This window comes from Elaeis guineensis, chromosome 3 (genome assembly GCF_000442705.2).
Source record: "Elaeis guineensis isolate ETL-2024a chromosome 3, EG11, whole genome shotgun sequence".
NCBI lineage: Eukaryota > Viridiplantae > Streptophyta > Magnoliopsida > Arecales > Arecaceae > Elaeis > Elaeis guineensis.
Genome location: NC_025995.2, coordinates 81274432 through 81298001, shown reverse-complemented (window position 1 = coordinate 81298001; position 23570 = coordinate 81274432). Strand labels below are relative to the sequence as shown.

The 23570-nt window shown below is 39.1% G+C and overlaps 1 protein-coding gene across 6 annotated transcripts in view; it reads left to right on the top strand.

Annotated features, from left to right (window-relative positions):
- The window catches only part of LOC105032759 (inactive poly [ADP-ribose] polymerase RCD1), a 50736-nt gene extending 36464 nt beyond the window's left edge, over nt 1–14272 (top strand). For 2 of the 6 annotated variants that reach the window (XR_012139685.1, XR_012139687.1), the window contains 3 exons: nt 2388–2498; nt 2623–2804; nt 13816–14272. The gene's annotated coding sequence lies outside the window, so the exon portion shown is untranslated. Of the gene's footprint in view, nt 1–1648; nt 2195–2387; nt 2805–13815 lie in introns of those variants that run through there. The other 4 variants (XR_012139684.1, XM_073253859.1, XR_012139688.1 and 1 more) reach the window with 3 other exon arrangements.
- Nucleotides 14273–23570: the final 9298 nt, after the last annotated feature.

The window sequence follows — 23570 nt, the reverse complement described above, 5'->3', positions numbered from 1 at the left end:
CATGCATACCAAATTTGGTCCATTTAACTCTGCTGAATTTAGAAGAAGACTGGTCATCCAAAAGCCCTGAAAGATGGTGGGTTTTGGATTTGTTCAGAGCAAATCAATCCATGTCAGTTGTTTTAGTTCGATCCAAAACTTAAAACCATGGTGCAGATGAAATCTATTGTGTTGGACAATGTACTTCTGAACTATGCCACGAGATTGTATGAGGGTTGTGAACTAACGTTCTTGACAGGAAGCTGATAATCACTTTATCTTTATGCAAGAAGGGTCAAAATCAAATAATGAGGTCCGTCTATGCCAATGCTTGGGGGGAGGGGTGATCCTGCTAAGCATATGATTAAGCACTGTAAGCAGTGATTTGAGCAGCGTTAAGGTAGGTAAGGTGATTGGGTGGACACTGATATTGTTGATGCATACTTAGGAGCAGATACTGATAAATAGTTCTGAAGAATGACCTTGTTCTCTTTATGCTTACGTTGTTGGAATGGCTACCTGTTTTTTAGAGTATTGCCTATATCTAGGATTGGATTACGAGTGTATGTCAATAAGATACCGCTGGAGAAAAATTGTCAAACAAACATGAAGTTCATAGATTGATGTGAATGGGACTCAAAATAAGACCCAGTAATTTGATTTCTGAGATCCATAGTTATTTTTCTTTTCTTTTTCTTGCCTTTATTGCAGAATAGTGATGGAATGTTTTAGAGGAAGATGAAGCATATCTAAATTCATAAATGGGACTTGGCTGCATATCCACTTGGTCACATATCCAGAATGTTGGGCAATAAATGTGATTGGCAGTAAAAGATGCCAGTTGCAGTGATGAGAATATTAAGGTGGATGCATCATAAAATTGTGAAAGATGGAACTAGCATTGTTAATTAGGATAATGTGCTTATGTTAAATGAAGGAAAAACACTAAAAGACATTTTGTTTGGAATGGATAAACACAAAGCAAAACCAACAAAATAATGGTTGTTATCAGAAAAGAATCTTAACAGCTTGTCCTGACAAGGGCTTGGGATGTATAAGATATTCAAGAAGGATTTTGAAAGCTGCATCCAGAAATAGGGGCTGAATTTACTGATCTTGCTAACAATTATGACTACTAGTTGTCCCACTCTGATATTGAAATGATGCAAATTTTCTTTTATGAGCATATGCAAAGAATATATAACATGCATTTGTCTTCAGAAGTCTGTGGATATGAACTTTATTATTGGCTTGACCATGCATACATTCTTTTTTCTTTTGATGGACAAGATGGGACTCACCGCTCTTTCTGACATCTGGCCCCTATTTCCTGACTTGCAGCTGGGAAAATCTTTCTAAATGACCAGCATTAGTAATAATATCCTGATGGGTCATAACGTCCTATACATTACAATTAATTGAGTGATATTTTCTTCTGAATTGTTCTTGTTTATTCCTAATGTTACATGATAGGATAGTTTGATTATGATTTTATTTTGGTCTTCATATTGCTTGTTATGGTGCATATATAGGTTTGAGTTGTGTGTTACATCTATGTTCTCTTATGGTATATTGACCGTGATGGTGGATATCATACTTGCATATATCTTCTACTGTCCTATGGCTTGCTTTTCAACCTTGTTTGGTAACTACTGTAATGTTTTCAAAGGTGACCCAGACCAAAACAATCCTCTCCAGTTTCTATGACTTCAATGACCACTGGAGCCTCTGTTGATTAGCCCAGTTGTTGGATTTTTGATTGGCCCACTTGTGCATGCTTTGCCATCATGGAAAGATCTGATGGATCATGTCAAAATATGATGACTGTTTTCTGGACAACAATTGCTACCAAAGTCAAGAGTGAATTGAGATTTCAGAAACTTTGGCTTGTCAAGAATGGCACAACATGGATGCGAAAGGCTGATGATTTGAATATCTGAATTCGCCACTACTGCCAGCTGGAATTTTTTTGGCTTTCTTACCTCTTTAGTATACGTTCCTCCCCACATTAATTTGGGAAGGTTGGTGGTGAGATTCCATTGCCTTTCTTGGTATGTCTTCCAGCCACCAGAGCTTCAGTGATTACTGGTGATTAGTTCTGTCAGCTGTTCCCTGCTTTTAGGGTTGCTATGCTGTTGTGTGGACTTTGGCTGATGAACCCTATTGTTGGAATAATCCACCTTATAAATTTTATATGAACTTTGTTCAAACACCATTTTTTATTCTTGTTTTTGGTGTTTTTCATTTTGCTATTTTCTTGCTTTCGCACCAGATGCCTGCTTTTTGTTGTATAGTAGCTTGTTGCCTATGTTGTGTTTGGTTTCTGCTTCATCATGTAGGTTCCTTTTGCACTATTATTGTTACATAACTATCTGCTCGGGCACTCTGTCTGTCTTTTGACCAAACAGCTTGTTGACTTGTTCATGAAGTAGCATGCTACTTGGATTCTCGACCTCCTTTATCAAACTCTTGATGTATGACTGGCCATGAGTTTGAGAAAAGAGGAGGAGCATCTAGATGTAAGTGATATGAGTTATCCTCAATGAAGGCTTTATGCTTGCTTTCCAACTTTTATTCTACAAGTCACATGCTTTGGATCATGTTATTTTCCTTGTTGTCAAAGTTAAAAGTACTGGTCTCTAGCAATCTGTACAGGCTGCATTGAAGTAGGACAATACCTGGGATGCCTTTGGTACTTGCATCCAGAAAAGGAAAAAGGAGAAGAAAGCCATAACAACAAACACAATCGGTGGTTGCTGCTTTGCTGCCACCAGCTAACATTCTGACAGCACTTTAAGGATGGCATAGTGGATGGCACCCTATTGGTATGGGTCCTAGTTTTTAGATTTTTTATCTTGCTTGTTGTGGAAAAAGAAAAATCCTAGACTTGAATATGCATGTTTGTGTGTTTTCTACACACACACACACACACACATACATATATAGAGCCGATTATGGTCATCAAGTTCCATCTCCGTATCCTACTCCTGACCAAGTATTGTTTATGTCCTTTACATGCAAAACATCAACCAACTTGCTTACATTTATTTCTGCTGCATTTTTTTGGTACAATGTTTTGACAAGCTACATTGACTTTGGTAACAAGGTATAGATTTTTGGATTTGCATCGATACTTTATCTCTGTAATTGCTCCTGGATGGTTTTCTTTTCTATCTTTTAGGTCTGAAAAATCAATCATTTTGCTATAATTTTTGGTTCTACATAATGTCTATTAGAGATTCTGGCATGCTAGATCGTTTTACTTTGGTTATGATATATAGATTTGAATTTTTCATAGTTTGTTCCTATATCTGTAGTTCTCCTTTTATTTATTTTCTTCAATGTGAAATAATATTTAAAGCTTATATCATATATAAGGAATATAAAATTTAAATGCATATTGAACACTGACCATGTCACCTAAACCTTGGAAAACTCATAATTTGCTTGCAAAAATCTACCATCATATCCTACGTCTCTGTGTGCAATGATTTCTATAATTTCATAAAGAATCATTACTGCAATTTCTTTCTTATATCCACTGGCATTGTGATGAGCATTTTATCAAGTACTATAAAATACTGAACTATGGCGATTAGGACTTTCTTTGGAAAGAGGAAACTTGAGCATAAGTTGGAAGCTATCCTGTTATGAGTTTTAGAAGGGGCTTTGCATAGTAATGCTCTGGAGAAAATCAGTAATGAGGTTCGACAAGGATCACGAGCCTACTTGGTAAACCTGAAATAAGGTACAGAAAAAATCCATTGAGCTGAATGTTATATATTTTTCTAGACAATGTTATCAATCACATGACAGTATGAAATGCATCTTTAAAACTGGTGTTTCTTCCCTTTTTGGGGAACATGAGTGAGTGTACTAGGTTATTCTAGAGGCACTTAATTTTGCGCGGGTGGGGGGGAGGGGACCCAAAATTGAGTATGTTATTTTAAAAATATATCTTTCTTTTTATTAAGTGCCTTAAGCAAGCAATAATAATAATTATTATTATTATTTTTTGTGTGTGTGTGGGTAGGGGGGGTTAACGCCATATGATTTGTGCATATGATGCATCTTAAGCAAAGTTAAGTGGACTGATGATTGGGTGGATGTGCTAACATGGATTGGTTTTTGTTGAAATTCAAGTAGGTCTGGTTGTGATTTGAAGCATTGGACAGTCTGACCTGGCTTGAAGTCAGGTCAAATTTGATTTAGGCTGAAGGATCAGACAACATAGCTGACGCAGTCTATAGCGCGGCGATTGTTGGGAAAGAAGGATGGAAGATGCATGAAACAAAGAAAGACGGAGAAAAGAAGAAAAAACTCTCCTCACGAGTTTTGATTCAATAATCTCCAAAATAAATTTATTACAATAATAGCCAAGGGCCTTATTTATAGTGTAAAAGTCTTAACTCAACTAAAAGAGAGAATTTGAAAGGAAATAAAATACTAAACAAATCAAAACACAGACTATGTCGGATTAGGGCTCTTGCGTGCTCCCATAGGCTTATCAGATGATTGAATTAGGCTCTGAAATTCGCAGTGGCGGCGAAGTGGCCAATCTTGTAGAGCTCGAAAAGAGCTTTTCGGAATGGGGTCAACTGAGGTATCTAACATCAGATGATAAAGTTATGACCTTTTTACTGAGACTGTCAAAACTTTACAGAAATCGGTGGTACCTCGGATATACCTTGGATACTTCAGTATATACCTCGGATAGTTTAGTGTATACCTCAGATATCTCAGTGTATATCTCGGATAGCTCAGTGTATATATCGGATGTACCATGAATACCTCGGACTAGTCAGTATCCTGGTAAATATAATGGTCAAGTCGAATTCGCATCCTTTCGGATCTTATCCCTCAGATCCAAGTATCTGGTGGCTATGACGTCTGCGTCATCCTCCCCTGACTGGAAAGAACTCATCTTCGAGTTGGTAACCTGATGAATCACCTATTTAAGGAATTAAATACTTAACGTTGAACACATCAGATATTCGAAGATGACTTGGTAATTTTTGTCATTGACTTTCTTGACTATCTCGAAAGGATCCATCTTGCGTTGGCTCAATTTGTTGTATTATTTCATTGGATATCAATCTTTGGTTAGAACAGCCCACATAGTCACCAACTTCAAAAGTTACCTTCTTTCTATGTTTGTCTGCAGCCTTTTTGTACTTGGCATTGTTGGCTTCAATCCGTTCTTTTACTGATTGATGAGTAGCTTGATATCTGCCACCAAATCCTCAGCTTTTGCACTGGATCATCTTCTGAAATTGATGGGGTTTCAGTCCAAAACACTGCTTGGGTTCAGTTGTAGATAATTTGAAATGGAATTGTAGCCTGTACTTCTATTTACTGAACGGTTAAATGCGAACTCAGCCTGTGGTAAGATCAAATCCCACTGCTTCGGGCGCTTGCCAGTAAGACTCAATAAATTTTCTAAGCTCCTGTTAATAGATTCGGTTTGACCATCTGTTTGAGGATGATATGCTGAACTGAACTGCAAAGTAGTTTCCAAACTCCACAGGCTCCTTCAAAAATGACTCATGAACTGTCTCGGTCAGATGTAATGGATTTGGGCACTCCATGGAGTCGTTCAATCTTTTTGAAAAATAACTGAGCAATATTTGAAGCATCCATTGTTTTGCGACGGACGATGAAGTGGGTCATCTTAGAAAATCGATCCACGATCTGAATTGCTCCTTTGAGTTACAGGCAATCCCAACATGAAATACATGCTAACTTCCTCCTAGGGATGATCAAGAGCAGGTAAAGGAGTGTATAGTCCGGTGCTGGTCACTATTCCCTTAGAAATTTGATAGATTCGGCATCGCTGCACATGGTAAGTCATATCACGCTTCATCTTGGGCCAAAAATATTTGCTGTGAATCAATGTGAGTCTTATCTCTATCAAAATGACCCTTTGCATGAAGCTCCTGTACTATCTTCTCCCGCAAAGAACAATCAGAGATACAGAGCTGTACATCTCGAAATAAGAAGCCATCATGTAATTAGAATTCAGTTCGTTCATTAGAATGTACCTGTTGTAGAATTTGACCAAAGTCTGGATCATTGGCGTAGAAGTTCTTCAGGGTATCAAATCCAATCACCTCCACACGAAGAACTCCTAGCAGCTTGGCCATCCGACTTAATGCATCTGCCATCTGATTCTGAGCATCAGAATTATGTTTCAGAATAAAGTAGAACTCTTGCAAGTAGTTCATCTATTTGATATGCCTGCGGCTTAATCTTTCTTGTCCATTGATGAACTTTAGAGCTTCATGATCAATGTACAAGATGAACTCCTGGATCAAATAATGTCGCCACTGTCGAAGCGCACTTATCACCGCATAAAACTCGACATCATATGTGGAAACAAATGAGTCACCCCTCTTGATTGAGTACTCCACCGATCCCAATAGAGGATGCATCACACTCCACTTCGAAGATCTTAGTGAAATCAAGGGCAAGGACATCAGCAGAGGTAATCTTTTGTTTGATTTCTTCAAAAATAGCCTGTGCCTCGGGAGTCCACTGAAATCGCCTTCCTTTCATGCAGTCAGTCATGGGAGACATCATCGAAGAAAAATCTCAGATGAACTTGCGGTAAAATGATGTCAGGCCATGAAAACTTCGGACTTCAGAGATTGCACGGCACCGGCCAGTTCTGTATAGCTCGGATCTTGGATCGTCAGCCCTCAATCCTTCAGAGGAGACGATATAGCCCAGAAAGGTCAGGCTATCGCTATAAAATTGCATTTCTTGGGATTGGCGAATAACTTCTTTCTCAGTGTGCTAAGAACCTCCTCGAGATGCTGCAAGTGATCTTCCAAAGTAGGGCTGTAAATAAGTATATCATCAAAGTAAACCACAACGAATTTACCAATGTATGGTTGTAGCACATGGTTCATCAGTCATAAAAGTACTCGGTGTATTAGAAAGTTCGAACGGTATCACCAGCCACTCATACAGACCCTCCCTCATCTTGAAGGCTGTCTTCCACGTCTCCAGGTCTGATGCGCAATTGATGGTAGCCACTTCAAGTCGATTTTGGTGAACACCTTGGCCCCAGCAAGTTGATCATGTCATCCAGCCTCGGGATCGAAAATCGATATTTGATGGTGATCCGATTGATGGCTCGGCTGTCTATGCATATGCACCATGAACGGTCTTTTGAAACTAGCAGAGCAGGTACTGCACACGGACTCATACTCGGACGAATGTATCCCTTATCCAATAGCTCTTGGATCTGTCGCTGCAACTCATGTTCAGTTGGGCTCATGTGGTACGTCGGTTTGTTTGGTAGACTCATCCCATGAACAAAATCGATGTGTTGTATTGTTCCTTTCTGATGGTAATCCTGTAGGCAAGTCTCAGAAAATACATCAGCAAATTTCTGAAGTATAGGACGTACCAGAGGTGGAATATCATGCTCAGCTGATTCGCTCTTCTCCACCACCGTCAGTAGGTAGTTGCCTCCATTGCCTCCTTTAAACATGTGTGCTTTGTCAGAAGGTTGATGCTGATCTCTGCTTTAGGCTTGGGTAAGTTCTCTTCTTTCATCGGCGTCAGAGTGATCTTCTGATCATCCTTCCAGAAGGTATAGATATTCTGACGGCCATCATGAATAACACCATGATCATACTGCCATGGCCTTTCAAGGAGTAGATAACAAGCATCCATTACAACAACACACCATATCTTGTCATAATACTTCTGTCCAATAGAGAATGAAACAAGACAGCGACCGTCAACAATCACCTCTCTTTTTGAAACCAAGACAGCTTGGTGCTTTTCGGTGGCTAGATTCAATTTTGTAACAGCTTCTTGGGAGATGATGTTTTCACAACTTCCACCTAGGATGACCTTGCAGACCTTATTAATGGTGCAGTAGGTATGAAAATATTGGTCCGTCTTCAATCCTCTTTTTCCTCTTTTTCGGGAGCAAGTAAGCTCTTTCGAATAACTAGAGCCTCCCCACTTTCGCCAAATAGTAAGGAGTCATCCTCTTCGTTACCAGTTTCGTCATAAACAGGCTCTTGTTCTTTCTCAGATGGTTCTCCTTCAATCAACAACTGTTTCCCAGGACGTCCAATGGGCTTTTTACAATTATTCCGTGCATGTCCAATCTCATTGCAGTTGTAACACCGCAGATTTGATGAACCGGTTGAAGTTGGATTTGAGGATCTTGTATCAGCAGTATGGAATAGGAGGGTTAGTAGTATTGCGCTGCATATCACCTTGGTTTCTCGTCGCTTGATTGCTTCATTGGGACGGATCAGATTTGGGTATAGGTCTGTGCCGCAGCTGATTCTCAGTCACAACAGTCCGATGATACGCCTCTTTGACTATCCACATGGTGTGAAGCTTCAGGGCATCTTGGATCTGCTGTCGTAGACCTCCAAGGTATCGTGCGACCATCTGCTCGCTCTCCGCCAGATCGTTCTTAGTCATGAGTTGGTAAAACTCTTCCGTGTAATTATCCACGGATCTAGGATCTTGTCGCAGGTTCTGTAGGCACTGGTACAAAGATTGCGTATAGTTGAAGGGTAAAAACGGTTCCCTCAATGCTTTTTTCTCCTCCCAATCTTGAATCTTTGGTTTGCCTCGGCACTTTCTAGTTTTCTTCAATTGTTGCCACCATGCAGAAGCTCGGCCTGTCAATTTTAAGGCAACAAGTTTTATCTTTTTATCATCAAGTACCTTGTATTCGAAGATGCACTCGATCTGGTCCAACCAATCAAGGAACACCTCCATTTGTAGATTGCCTGAATATTCAGATAAGTCTACTTCGATAAAGTCGAACCAACGGGTTGATCGCTTGAACAATTCTCCGCGAACCTCTCGTCGGTGTGTGGGAAGACCCCCATGAAAAGGATTTTTGAAATATGAACTCCCCTTTCGATCTGCGATCATCAGGTTCTGTCTCGGATCTTGCATCCCGGGTTTCTAACTGCATAAGACGCGCAGTCAGATCCGCCACTTGTCTCCTCAAATTTTCGTACTCCAACATCAGATCCCATTTTCGTTGCATAATTTCTTTATGGACTGCTGCTTGATTCGTAGGTTGGTTCTTCTTATGACCATCACCCGCCATCTGAACTGCAGGGAAGAATCAACACTCACGGATCTAAAAGGGCTCGATACCAACTGACGCAGTCTATAGCGCAGCGATCGTTGGGAAAGAAGGATGGAAGACGCACGAAACAAAGAAAAACAGAGAAAAGAAGAAGAAACTCTCTTGTTATGAGTTTTGATTTAATAATCTCCAAAATAAACTGATTACAATAATAGCCAAGGGCCTTATTTATAGTGTTAAAGTCTTAACTCAACTAAAAGAAGGAATTTGAAAGGAAATAAAATACTAAACTAATCAAAACATAGACTCCATGTCGGATTAGGACTCTTGTGTGCTCCCGTAGGCTTATTAGATGATTGAATTAGACTCCGAAAGTCGTAGTGGTGGCGAAGCGCCAGTCTTGTAGAGCTCGAAAAGAGCTTTCCGAAATGAGGTCAACTGAGGTATTCTGATATCAAATGATAAAGTTATGACATTTTCACTGAGACTGTATTAAAATCTGCAGAAATCGGTGATATCTCGGATATATCTCGAATACTTCAGTATATACCTCGGATAGCTCAGTGTATACCTTAGATAGCTTAGTATATACCTTGGATGCACTATGGATGCCTCGGATCAGTCAGTATCCTGGCAAATATAATGGTTGTCAAGTCGAATTTGTATCTTTTCGGATCCTATTCCTCAGATTCAAGTATCTGGGGCTATGACGTCTGCATCAATAGCCCAACCTATCCAACCAAAAAAAAAAAAATCCCTGCAGCAAGGCTCCAACCCAAACCTAACCATAATAACGGGTTCACATCCAATACCATCTAAAACTGCCCCCAAGTAATGCTATGGGGCCCAACCTTGTTACCAGAAAAGGCCCACTGCAGGTAGCATGCCATGTGACAAAGGAATTGGTGTAGAAGGGCTCAGTGGTTTGGCTAAGTAAGGTTAGAGAGAGAGAAGTCATGGTTTAAAATAACAGCCGCTATAATGTTAATAATGATATTTGAAGTATGCATATTAGTGGTTGGTTTTTAAATCATGGCAATTATTTGTCTGTTGTCTTTTGTAACAACTATTATTTAACAAGAACAATGCCATTATTTGACATTTATTTCTTCATGGAATAAAATAAATTTAAAAATTTAATCTTTTTTTGACAATTTTCCTTCAAAATAGTTTGTACCCCCAGAAAAAGAAGTACTTTTTGATTGAATGAAAAGTTATGGACGATAATGTTCTTTTTTATCTTTTATTGCTTTTTATTTTCTATTACAATGTCGCTTTATGGCCTTTATAATAGTTGTTATTATATATAAGTATTTCCAAATCATATAGGTCGGTGCCAAATAACGACAGTTATGATGGTCAATAACAGATCTGGTGATGTTTATCATAACATAATAATGTTATTATTAAAACTTGAAGGGGGGTGTTGGGAAGGATGGAATAAACTATACGCCATTATTTTTCTATTATTTTTCATTTATCAGGTCATAATAATAGCCATTATCGTAGCCATAATTTTATTAATCATAACTCCAAATCAAATTTGTTGGGGTACATAATGGCCGTTATAACTGGTTATAATGATCGATAATAAATTCAATGAGCCCTGTTAAGACATTATAATTCTGCTATTGAAACCTTTATTAAGGTCTATTATTTTCCATTATAATGCAAGTATAACAATCATTATAATAGTCATGGTTTTTTTATGATAAATAATTCCAAATAAAATATGTTGGAGCAAATAGCAGTCATTATAACCACTATAGTAACCATAACAATTGGAATAAGGTTTTTTTGTTACAACCGAGCAACATTTTTATGGAAACCTGGGGGAAAAGGAGTAAAATAAAATAGGGATAGAGGTCAAGAATAGAATAGGGGAGGGGAAGAAGGAATAAAATGAGGAAAAAGGATTGAGAATTTCCAACTTAGAGGAGAGAAAGAAGTGGTAAAATGGCAATTTTATAGAACTCTGAACAAAATTTATGTCAATAAGCCAAAAGGATAGGGGAAAAAGGATATGTATGGAATTTTAACAAATATTAAAATTCACAGTATATATGTAACCAGATTTCGAAGATACAATTCTCTAGCTAGTGTTGATCTTTCCCCCACTGAAATTAAAAAAGATTTGGGGTTGAAAATTTTGGAGGTCATTTTATTTTTGCCTGGTTGTTCAAACAATTATGTTGCGTATGTGTGTTGAGTTCATCTGTTTTGGTGCTTAGGCTAACCTATCATAGAGCTCTGCAGGGGCGTAGACTAGTGGAATTATTTTAAAGTTATGACAATATGTATTCATGAAAAATTAAATCAGCTCATTGGTTGCCTCAATCAAGTTTTTGCTGCTATTTCTATTTGCAATTTTGGCATAACCATCTAACAGAACATGGGACCTGAGACCTCCATGGTTCAACAGATCCAGACTAGACATTAATGTGGCTGAAGAGCTAGGTTGTCGGATCAATTGCCTTATGTAAAAATTATGGACATATTGACTGGCAGATTGTTTAAGTACCAAAAGTTTGAAACATTTGTCTTATAGTAATTCATAGGTAAAGACTTTTCCTATGTCACTTAAGATACCAAACAGTATGTAATGTAATCTGTTAAAAATACTTACATGCTATTGGGTTGGTTTGTATAAAGTAGGATTAAATGCACTAAAAAAAAAAAAAAAATCATCTTCAACAGATTTGAAAAAATTCCGATGCCCAAGACTAAAACAGAGCAGTAGGGGTTTTCTCTGATTTTCTTTAAAGAAAATTAAATTACTATTTGATACTGAGAGAGGGAAAGGTTGATTAGATAGAAGGAAGGGGGGGTTAAGGGTAGAGAGTAGGGAGGGTGCAGGCCAACTTGTTTCTTCTATCCATCATCATGCCTTCGAAAGCCACTCTTAGTGCTCCTTTTCCTCATTTCCGCTCTCATCCAGCATGGGGCTTGTTGCTTTTCTTAACTATTTCCTTGAAGAATTGGGTACTAAATGCTTTACCTAGTTTATTCAAAATTCTTGGATGACAGGTTTGTAAAAAACCACTTGTCTCAAGTCAACGTACACAATACCGTACCAAATCGGACTGTATGGGGCATATACTGTGCTATACTGGTTCGGTATTAGTACATGGTATGGAGGGTATATCGACACTTGGGATGTTGAACTGGCCCCCGTACTGAGTGTACTGGCACAATGATAGGGTTGCACTGGTACAGGGTGGGTTATTTTTATGACCGATTTATTTACTTTCCAGACTAGGCAAAGGGGTGGTTCGCTACTTCACCAACCAAACAGGGTGGTCAAAGGTTTTAAATGCCATTGTAGTGAGACAGCACCACTAGTACCATACCGTTCTGGTGCCAAATTTGCACTAATATAGGCATTGAGACATCAAAATGATGCAGGATGGTGGTGGGTTGTTGCTATAAAAGAAGGTGGCCATAGCATGAAAGGGCCACTTAATGCAGGAGAAGATTAAATGTGTCGATATGCCAGCCTGATACACGAAGAAGGAACTGCGTCATGCTGAAATGATGCAGGACAAGGGCGGGTCACGGCATTCATGGGCCACTCTATCATCGCCTCCTGCTTCTAGGTTGAGTAGGGAAGGCAATGGCTGCACACATGGAGGATTGGGAGTAGCAATGGCTAAAGGAGAGGGGATTTGGGAATCTTCCTTCTTCACTTAATGTACTTGGGATGAGTGCTAACTGGCTTTTGTAAGCTAGATGGTTTATTCTAGGCTTTAGTGCTCATTTTACCCTGTGCTCCATGAAAAACCTGGTCGGTCATGATCAGAATGCCACCCCATTATGAGCATTAGGAAGGGATAGAGAATGGAATGTACCAATTCCTCAAAAAACTGGGACACCCTGGTACCACAGGATTTGAATCCTTTGGCTGGTCTCATTTGATTTGACAACAGAGTCGTACGCAACTGGCTTTATTTGGACTTATAAACCTTTGTGTCATCAAAACAATTTAAGCAGTAAGGGGAGAAGGATGATGCAACATGTGTGACCCATTTGCCACAACGTACTAGAAATACCTTTATGTTTTTGCCCTTGCTCTGCACTTCATTTACCACCACGATATAAACAAAGGCAGTAGATCTTATATATTTGGCCTGTTACTCTGTGGAAGGTATTATGTTGCTTTTTCTATCCTTTTTTCTACTAGTAATGGTTCTAGTCCACAAAATTGTGATAAGATTATCCTTGCATTAATTTGATTTTGTAAATACTGTACTTGGTCTGTCTTGATCTAGTGGATTTGTTCTTTAGTGAATGGCTAGGTGGTCTATCCATTCAGGAAACAATAAACTAAAATGTCTATATGGCATGTCACACCATAGATGTCCAAACTGAAGCATTATGGTGTTGCTGCATCCAAATAATTTTTGAAATGGCATTGCTTTAGTTTTTTTACTGCATTGGGGTCTTTTGTAGAAGAACCGAAATTTAGACCTACACTAAGCTTTTTTCCTCTATGGACTTGGGTTCTATTCTTGCCTTTATCCAAATAGAAATATGTGGAGCCCAATGGACCATAGATACATTGTGTACTGTCATGTATACTGTACCGAGTAAATTGAGGCCTTAGGCCTTGCAATTTTGTGTTCAACTCTTGAATATGTTTTTCTAGGTTCTTACTGTACTTAATAAATTGACACCTTATGCTTTGCACTTTTGAACTAAACATATTGCTATAATATGTCTGCTTTTAGCTTGTTATATCGGACTTTACTGATCAACAGTTCAGAAGAATGGGGAGAAAGAAAAAAGACTCAAAGCCTATAATCCTAAGCATCTTTAAGCTGGTAGGATCTGACTAGTATAAAGTGATACTTTCTACTTGGATCTACCAATGGTGGTTGCTTAATGTTACAATATTCTATACACCATAATTTCTGTTTGACCGCTGAGTACCTTGCTGTTCTATTAGATATTCAATGGCAGGCAGGTGGAGGCTTGCCAACTTTCGCATGCTGTGCTGTGGAACTCAAAAATGTGGACTCGTAGTTATTTGGGTTCTTATAGTTTTATGAACCTCCATCAGTCTCTTAGTTGCTATTTTTGTTGCTCTAGCTTTACAATAAATGGAAAAAAACCTTTGAGCTACTCTCCAGCCAAAGGTCTCACAGAGCTGTCAGTATCCTATCCTTTTTTTCTTTTGTTTCTTGAAGGAGGGAATAAAAATGAAAGATCGCTCGACTTCAGATTGTATGCGTTGAGTGGCTAATCTCAAAATCTTGAATGAACAATGAATGTTTGGGATTCTTAATGCAGTGATGCTGTGTGAATGACCCTGTAAATGGCATTCGAAGCTCCTTTTAGATTGCTAATTTATTATTATTACTTTTCGCTATGCAATGTATCTGGAAGATCCGATTTTGTAATTATCAGCATCAATGGAAAAGGCAGGCCATGTAATTTACATAATCATTTGGTAGTCAGAGGCCTGGTGGTATAGCCCAAAATCTAATCTCAGCCCACTAAAGTCCAAAAACGAAAAAAAAAAAAAAAAACAGAGGAAACCGGGAAGAAGACTCCCGATAGGAGTCTTCTTCTCCGGCGAAATTCGGACGAGATTGGGACTCCTAGGACCCCTCGGAGTCCTAGGGTTCCCTATAAGAATACCCTCTCCCTTGAGACCAAACATCGGCCTCTTCCCTCTCTCCTTCTCTCCGATTTTCTCGAATTAGAGCTGCGGACACCGTCTTGTCTTCGCCGTGATTGCTCTCCGCCGTGATTGCTCTCCGATGAAGTCACCGGAGGTCAAGGTAAGCTTTCCTCCTTTTCCTCCCTTCCTTCCTCTTCCTCCCATGCCCTGTGCGCGGCTGCCGGCGACGAGCGTCGTCGATTTTCGGTCGGTGAAAGGGACCTCTGTTTTGGTCTCTTTTCCGTGAACTTTTTCGGTGCCGGCGATCGAAATTGACCGTCGGCCACGCTCCTCCGTGATCGGGGGAGTGGTCCCCGCTGCCGCCGACCTCCGCCGCGGCGACCATGGCCCGAACGGCCGGTCAAGGCCGGAGGATGCCGGTCCCCTCGGCATGGGAAGAATCAAGAAATAGAAGAAAAAGAAGAAAAAGAAAGAAGAAAAAGAAAAGAAAAGAATAAATATAATAATAATAATAAATAACAAAATATATATATATATATATATATACTTATATATATATATAAATAAATAAATAAATAATAAAATAAAATAAAATAAAAGAAAATGATGAGAGAGAGAGTTTCTCTCTCTTCTTTCAGTCTGAACCCTGACTTCTCTCTCTGAAATTGGACTTTCTCTCTCTACTTTCTCTCTCTAAAATTTTCTCTCTCTGGAATATTTCTCTCTCTTGATGGATTTCTTTCTCTCTAAAGTTATTCCTTTAGGATTAGCGAAGTGTAAGGCTTCCTCTGATGATTTTGATCGAGTTTAGGGAAGAGTCTGATTTTAAGTGAGGTTTTGATTTTGGAATTTGTTAGATTTAATTTTGAATTAAAATTAATATACAAATATAATTTTGGATAATAGGCACGGAAGAATCTCCTAGAAGTTAGTCGATCTGTTCATTCAGTGCTCCGTGAAATGTAAGTAATGATTCATCTTATCAAGATATTCCATATTTATTCTGAAAATAAATAATTATTCTCTGAAATTATGCATGATTTATGAAATTATGTTTTAAAAGAAAAGTGTTTTTGAAATGTTATGGTATATCGATTTATGCACATATTTAGTAAAAAATTATGACATATTATGGTACGGTGTTTTGATATAGATCGGATTTATGCTCTCAGCCTATGTTTCAGTGGACCCTGCCAATGGGGATTATACGTTGGTACTCAGTGGATCCTGTCAGTGGGGGTTGTGCGCTGGTATTCTGTGGACCCCGCCAATGGGGGTTGTGCGCTGGTATTCTGTGGACCCCGCCAATGGGGGTTAAACGTTGGTCATAGTCGAAGCTGTTGAGTTACGAGTGTTTTGAATCGAATCGGATTTATGATTATATTATATGTGAATATTTGAAATTATTAGATTTGCATTAAATTAGCATGAAATATACTCTTATGTTTATTTGCAGCATTATTTTTGAAAATTAGATAATATCTGAAATATCTGGTAGAGATACTTGTTACTTACTGGGCTGTCTAGCTCATTACCTTTCTTTCTATTTTTTAGATTCAAATAATTAATTTCAAGCGTGGGAAGAAATATTGGGACAGAGCTTTTAGAAGCGAGATTTAGCGTTGTCAACTTCATTGAATTTAGATCTATTATTTTATTATTAGCAAAAATTTTATTGGAGGTAAGACGTTTGATTTAATTACTTGAATTACAGTTGAATAATAATTATTTGAATTTATTTCGCTGTGATGCTTTGATATCGTGATGAGATGCCTTGCATGCTTATGGAGAGAGTTCTTCATGAGTATGCGGCGGTTGCCGCGACCCTCGATTCACAATCTCAGGTCGGGGGCGTGACAATTAATATGGTATCAGAGCATAAGTGGATAAATTATGACACATAGAATTTGACATAGTATGAGTGTAGGTGGGTAAACATTAGGAATATTGGGATGTTAAAGTATGAGCATCATAATAATAAAAACATCAAAAGTTCAGTTAAGAGAGCAATAGATAATAAGACTCAACAGATTGATGGTAAGTAGTGCTCCAGATGTGGCAAAAAAAAAAAAAAAAATCATGCAGACAAGGATTGCTATTGGAATACCGGTGCTTGTTTCAAATGTGGTCAGAAGGATCATAAAATTGCTAGCTGCCCGCTAAATACTGAAAATCAAGTTGGCCAAAGAACTTATGAAGGACAACATAAGGGTGGTGGACAGATTCCTAAAAACCAGGGAAGAATGAATGTGCTTACTCAACAGAATCCACAGGCTTCCAATACAATGGTGACAGGTATGAAAAATTTTGAGGACAAAATTTTTTTTTAGGGGTGAAGAATGTTATAGCCCAAAACCTAATCTCAGCCCACTAAAGACCAAAAATGAAAAAAAAAAAAAAAAACAGAGGAAACCGGGAAGAAGACTCCCGATAGGAGTCTTCTTCTCCAGCGAAATCCGGACGAGACCGAGACTCCTAGGACCCCTCGGAGTCCTAGAGTTCCCTATAAGAATACCCTCTCCCTTGAGACCAAACATCGGCCTCTTCCCTCTCTCCTCTCCGATTTTCTCGAATTAGAGCCGCGGACACCGCCTTGTCTTCGCCGTGACTGCTCTCCGACGAAGTCACCGAAGGTCAAGGTAAGCTTCCCTCCTTTTCCTCCCTTCCTTCCTCTTCCTCCCATGCCCTGTGCGCGGCTGTCGGCAACGAGCGTCGTCGATTTTCGATCGGTGAAAGGGACCTCTGTTTTGGTCTCTTTCCCGTGAACTTTTCCGGCGCCGGCGATCGAAATTGACCGCCGGCCACGCTCCTCCGTGACCGAGGGAGTGGTCCCCGTCTGCCGCCGACCTCCGCCGCGGCGACCATGGCCCGAACGGCCGGTCAAGGCCGGAGGATGCCGGTCCCCTGTTCCGGCACGGGAAGAATCAAGAAATAGAAGAAAAAGAAGAAAAAGAAAAGAAGAAAAAGAAAAGAAAAGAAAAGAAAAGAATAAATATAATAATAATAATAAATAACAAAATATATATATATATATACTTATATATATATATATAAATAAATAAATAAATAATAAAATAAAATAAAATAAAAGAAAATAATGAGAGAGAGAGTTTCTCTCTCTTCTTTCAGTCTGAACCCTGACTTCTCTCTCTGAAATTGGACTTTCTCTCTCTACTTTCTCTTTCTAAAATTTTCTCTCTCTAGGATATTTCTCTCTTTTGATGGATTTCTTTCTCTCTAAAGTTATTCCTCTAGGATTAGCGAAGTGTAAGGCTTCCTCTGATGATTTTGATCGAGTTTAGGGAAGAGTCTGATTTTAAGTGAGGTTTTGATTTTGAGATTTGTTAGATTTAATTTTGAATTAAAATTAATGTAAAAATATAATTTTGGATAATAGGCACGGAAGAATCTCCTAGAAGTTAGTCGATCTGTTCATTCAGTGCTCCGTGAAATGTAAGTAATGATTCATCTTATCAAGATATTTCATATTTATTCTGAAAATAAATAATTATTCTTTGAAATTATGCATGATTTATGAAATTATGTTTTGAAAGAAAAGTATTTTTGAAATGTTATGGTATATCGATTTATGCACATATTTAGTGAAAAATTATGACATATTATGGTATAGTGTTTTGATATAGATCGGATTTATGCTCTCAGCCTAACTATGTTTCAGTGGGCCCTGCCAATGGGGATTATACGTTGGTACTCAGTGGACCCTGCCAGTGGGGGTTGTGCGCTGGTATTTCTGGATCCTGTCAGTGGGGGTTGTGCGCTGGTATTCTGTGGACCCCGTCAATGGGGGTTAAACGTTGGTCATAGTCGAGGCTGTTGAGTTACGAGTGTTTTGAATCGAATCGGATTTATGATTATATTATATGTGAATATTTAAAATTATTAGATTTACATTAAATAAGCATGAAATATACTCTTATGTTTATTTGCAGCATTATTCTTGAAAATTAGATAATATCTGAAATATCTGGTAGAGATACTTGTTACTTACTGGGCTGTCTAGCTCATTACCTTTCTTTCTATTTTTCAGATTCAGATAATTAATTTCAAGCGTGGGAAGAAATATTGGGACAGAGCTTTTAGAAGCGAGATTTAGCGTTGTCAACTTCATTGAATTTAGATTTATTATTTTATTGTTAGCAAAAATTTTATTTGATGTAAGACGTTTGATTCAATTACTTGAATTACAGTTGAATAATAATTATTTGAATTTATTTCGCTGTGATGCATTGATATCGTGATGAGATGTCTTGCATGCTTATGGAGAGAGTTCTTCATGAGTATGCGGCGGTTGTCGCGACCCTCGATTCACAATTTCGGATCGGGGGCGTGACATCTGGATGAACAAAACTGGATGTACGTGACTCTATCAAGAAAATGATAATAATCGTCGTATCCAGGTCGTTGGTGCTGTTTGTCTTCTGCGTTGATCACGCTTGAGAATTATGTCAAGAACAAAGTACATTTAAAGTTAAAGTGCGTCAGCATGTAGATGGTGTCGCTTGCACCTGACCTTGTTTAGATGGTTTCTTGCCAATGTTTTCTCCATAGATATCAGGCATGTTACAGATGATTCTGTAACATATGCATCGATCATTTAGGGAGAGAGGTAATATGTGCAACAGTTTTGACTCATTGATTTTTACATATAACAAAGGATAAATGTGGAATAGGGCCTTCAAACAATAGCTTAATAGCGTGCAAACAAGATCGGAATGCTCTTGTATTCCTGAGATCTAATCTAAACCCTCCATCAAGATTTTCGATGCTGCCTCTAATGGCACCAACCAAGTGGAGCATAAGTCCAGATGGAGGCTCTTGGGGCAGGCTCACGGATATTGAATAAAAGTTAAGAACATGAAATTGAATCAAAGACAAACTCCCAAACATAAAATGGCCTTGAAATCCACTAAAATAGTAGAATTTGGGCTTGAAAATTCGAGTGAATTGGTAAATTTGTTCACGGTTGTAGGGTTCAAAATGAGTTTTCTGTTGATATATTATGGATCTTATAACACTTTATGGATTAAAAGTTGTGGCTGTTTGAAGTTTAGGTCTCCATTTTACCACTCCAATCCATTTATTTGGACTTTCATTACTTCTTATGATCCATCTGGCTCAAGTATTCTTCAGCCAGGAATTCTGGGTCATTCTCCTTCTCTTCTCCTCCATTTGAGAAAAACCCATCATCGAATTGTCATCAGCATCGGGATACAAGATTTCATCTTCTAGAAAGTAAGGATAAATATCAGCAAAATTAAAAGTTCTGGAAATACCCATACTTCTGCTGCAGCTTACTATAGGTGCTAACTGAAAGTCTTTCTTTGTGAAAGAACACCATGATCATGTCCTTTTTAGCAAAAATTTTCTTCTTACGATGTCTAGCAGCAGTGCTGAATTCAAGTTCCTTAGGAATATTCATCAAATCCACCACATGCCTCTAGTTTACAAATAAATTATTGAGAACGGCGACCTCTCAGTAACACCATGTTGCACACTGTTATATCTAAACTCTGTTTGCGCAAGTGCTAAATCTCACTGCTTCAGCTTGTCTTCACAAATATTTCGAATCAGGTTACCTAGAGTGTGATTAAGAGACTCAGTTTGTCCATCGGTTTGTGAGTGAGTTGTGCTACTATAATTCAAAGAAAAATCAAACATCCGCTACAAAGTCCTCTAGAAGTGACTTAAGAATTTGTTGTCTCTATCGAGGTAACGATATTAGGCACGTCATGCAATCGAACCACCTTTCGAAAGAATAGCTTAGCAATATACTCAGCATTTGAAGTTGTTGGAGCAACGCGCACCGGATTGGATCGATCTGGGCTTATGATCTAATATCTAATTTCTTTGAGACAATTCACCAAACACATTGCAGGCATAAATAAACAAAGACAAAGAACCAAGATTTACGTGGTTCGGCACAAAAGGCCTACATCCACGGGGAGGAGGAGCAATCCACTATATATCCGTCCCAAAATTTAGGTACAATATGAGGTATAAAATATCTTTTTCCGAAACCAACAAGAAGGCAACAAAATATCGAATAGAAGGCAACCAAGATCCAATAGGATCAACCAATCTCAGCCTCGGCAATAGATCAAGATAAATCAATACCTGAGATGAAGATACCTTCCTCAACCCTCGGCAAAAAATCAAGATGATACCTCCTTACCAGCTGTAGCAGCACAAGGTGTCCGTGAAACCGAGAAAGAAGAAGACAGGTAGATCACCAACCGAAGGCCAACAGAAAGAAGCCAGAAAGCAACCCGCACACGAGGCACAGCCGAGAGATCGGCCAGAGAACAGGCCAGCACCGAAGCACAAGCAAGAGAGATCGGCCAGAGAACAGAACCCGCACACAAGAGATGACACAGGCCAAAGAACAGAACCCGCGCACAAGAGGCACAGGTGAGAGGTCGACCCGAGAACAGAGCCTGCGCACACAAGAAAGCAAGGAAAAATCTCGCACAAGAAGCCCTAGATATGTCTCCGCCCGCTCTTACCTCTGTTCCTCAAGAAAGGATGCCAGTGGCCTCCTTATAAAGGAAGAAAACCTTCTCAAAAATAGAGTTTGAGCCGATGTAGTATTCCCAACTGTCACGGGAGAAGGATATGGAAATATGATTTGGAGCCAAATATAACAATCCTCCTCCTTGCGACAAATATTGTACCTTTTATATATCAGATGAAAAAATTTATAACCTTCTCCTCACCACAAGCCCCGCAGGGCATTACCAAATGTTTATTCCAATCAAGTTCAGGAAATTCCTGAACTTAATTGCAGGGATTGGTTTAGTGAACATGTCAGCTGGATTATGGGTAGTGTATATTTTCTGAAGTCTGACATCACCTTTCTCTACTAGATCTCTGATGAAGTGATATCTGATATCTACATGTTTTGTTTGTTCATGATACATCTGGTCTCTAGCAAGGTGCAAAGCACTCTGACTGTCACAATGAATGTCTAAACAATCCTGTTTGAGATCCAAATCCTGTACTAACCCTTTTAACCAAATAGCTTCCTTTGCTGCCTCTGTCAATGCCATATATTCTGCTTCAGTGGTAGATAAAGCAACTGTAGACTGCAAAGTAGCCTTCCAACTGACTGCACATCCAGAAAGTGTAAACACATATCCTGTCAAAGATCTTCTCCTGTCCAAGTCACAAGCATAATCTGAATCACAAAATCCTGTAACTATGCAATTACTCTGTGTAGAGAATATCAATCCCAATTTAGAAGTGCCTTTCAGATATCTAAGTATCCATTTCACAGCTGACCAGTGAGCCTTCTCAGGTTTATCCATATATCTGCTTACTACGCTTACTGCCTGTGAAATATCAGGTCGAGTGCAGACCATCGCGTACATGATGCTGCCAACTGCGCTCGCATATGGCACTTTAGACATATATCTCTCCTCATCCTCAGTCTGAGGAGAGTCTCTGGCAGAAAGTCTAAAATGACTGGCAAAGGGGGTAGTGACAGGCTTGACTGTAGACATACCAAATCTGTCTAAGACTTTTTCAATATAACTATGCTGAGTAAAGAAAAATCTACCTGACTGCCTGTCACGAATAATCTCCATCCCAAGTATCTTCTTTGCCGGTCCAAGGTCCTTCATGTCAAATGCAGTACTGAGCTCGGCTTTCAGTTTCTGGATGATTGTCATGTCTTTGGCTGCAATTAGCATATCATCCACATATAATAACAAATAACAAAAGGACCCATCTGAAAGCTGCTGGTGATACACACAACTGTCATATGGAGATCTACTGTATCCATGGTCAACCATAAATCTGTCAAATTTGCGGTACCACTGTCTTGGAGACTGCTTGAGACCATATAATGATCTCTTGAGTAAGCATACATGATCTTCTTTATTTGGAACCTCAAAATCAGGTGGTTGTTGCATATAGATCTGTTCCTCTAAATCACCGTGAAGAAAGGCTGTCTTAACATCTAGTTGTTCCAGCTCCAGATTTTGAGAAACAACAAAAGCAAGTAACACACGGATAGATGAGTGTTTGACTACAGGAGAAAATACCTCCTTGTAATCAATACCCTCTCGTTAACTGTATCCCTTTGCTACCAACCTGGCCTTATATCTTAAGTCTTGGGGAGTGGCTCCTTCTTTCCTTTTGAAGATCCATTTGCAGCCAATTGCCTTTTCACCTTTTGGTAATTTGATTAACTCCCAAGTCTGATTCTTTTCTAGAGACTGAAGTTCTTCAACCATAGCCATGGTCCATTCATCAGCTCGTGAACTACTAATGGCCTCCTGAAATATGGTCGGCTCATCACCAATGGTGTCTGCAACACTCAGAGCATAATAGACTAACTCAGCACAAGCAGAATCCTCAAAACCATACCTTTGAGGTGCTCTGATCTGACGCTTTGGTCTGCGAGTGGCAATACTCTCAATCTGATCCTGATCTTGTAATGTCACCTCCTCCTGAGTCTGAATCTGTGCATCTGTCTGTTGTTGTTGTGATCTAACAGTCTGATCAATGTCTACAACCTTCCTATCCTGCTGACCCCGATCCTGATCACTTTGAGAAGAATTAGGCTGTAGCTGTCTTGAATCAATGGCTGTCTCATGGAATGTCACATCTCTACTGACTAGAAATCCTTGAGATCCAAGTTCTGTGCACCATAATCTGTAGCCCTTTACCCCATACGCATATCCAATAAATATGCACTTTTTAGCCCGAGGGTTCAACTTTCCATCTTTTACATATGCATAAGCTGGGCACCCAAAGATTCTGAGTTTTGAATAGTCTGCAGGTCTTCCTGTCCACATCTCTTCGGGAGTCTTCATGCTTAATGCTGATGCTGGAGATCGGTTTATAATATAGCAGGCTGTGTGAGCG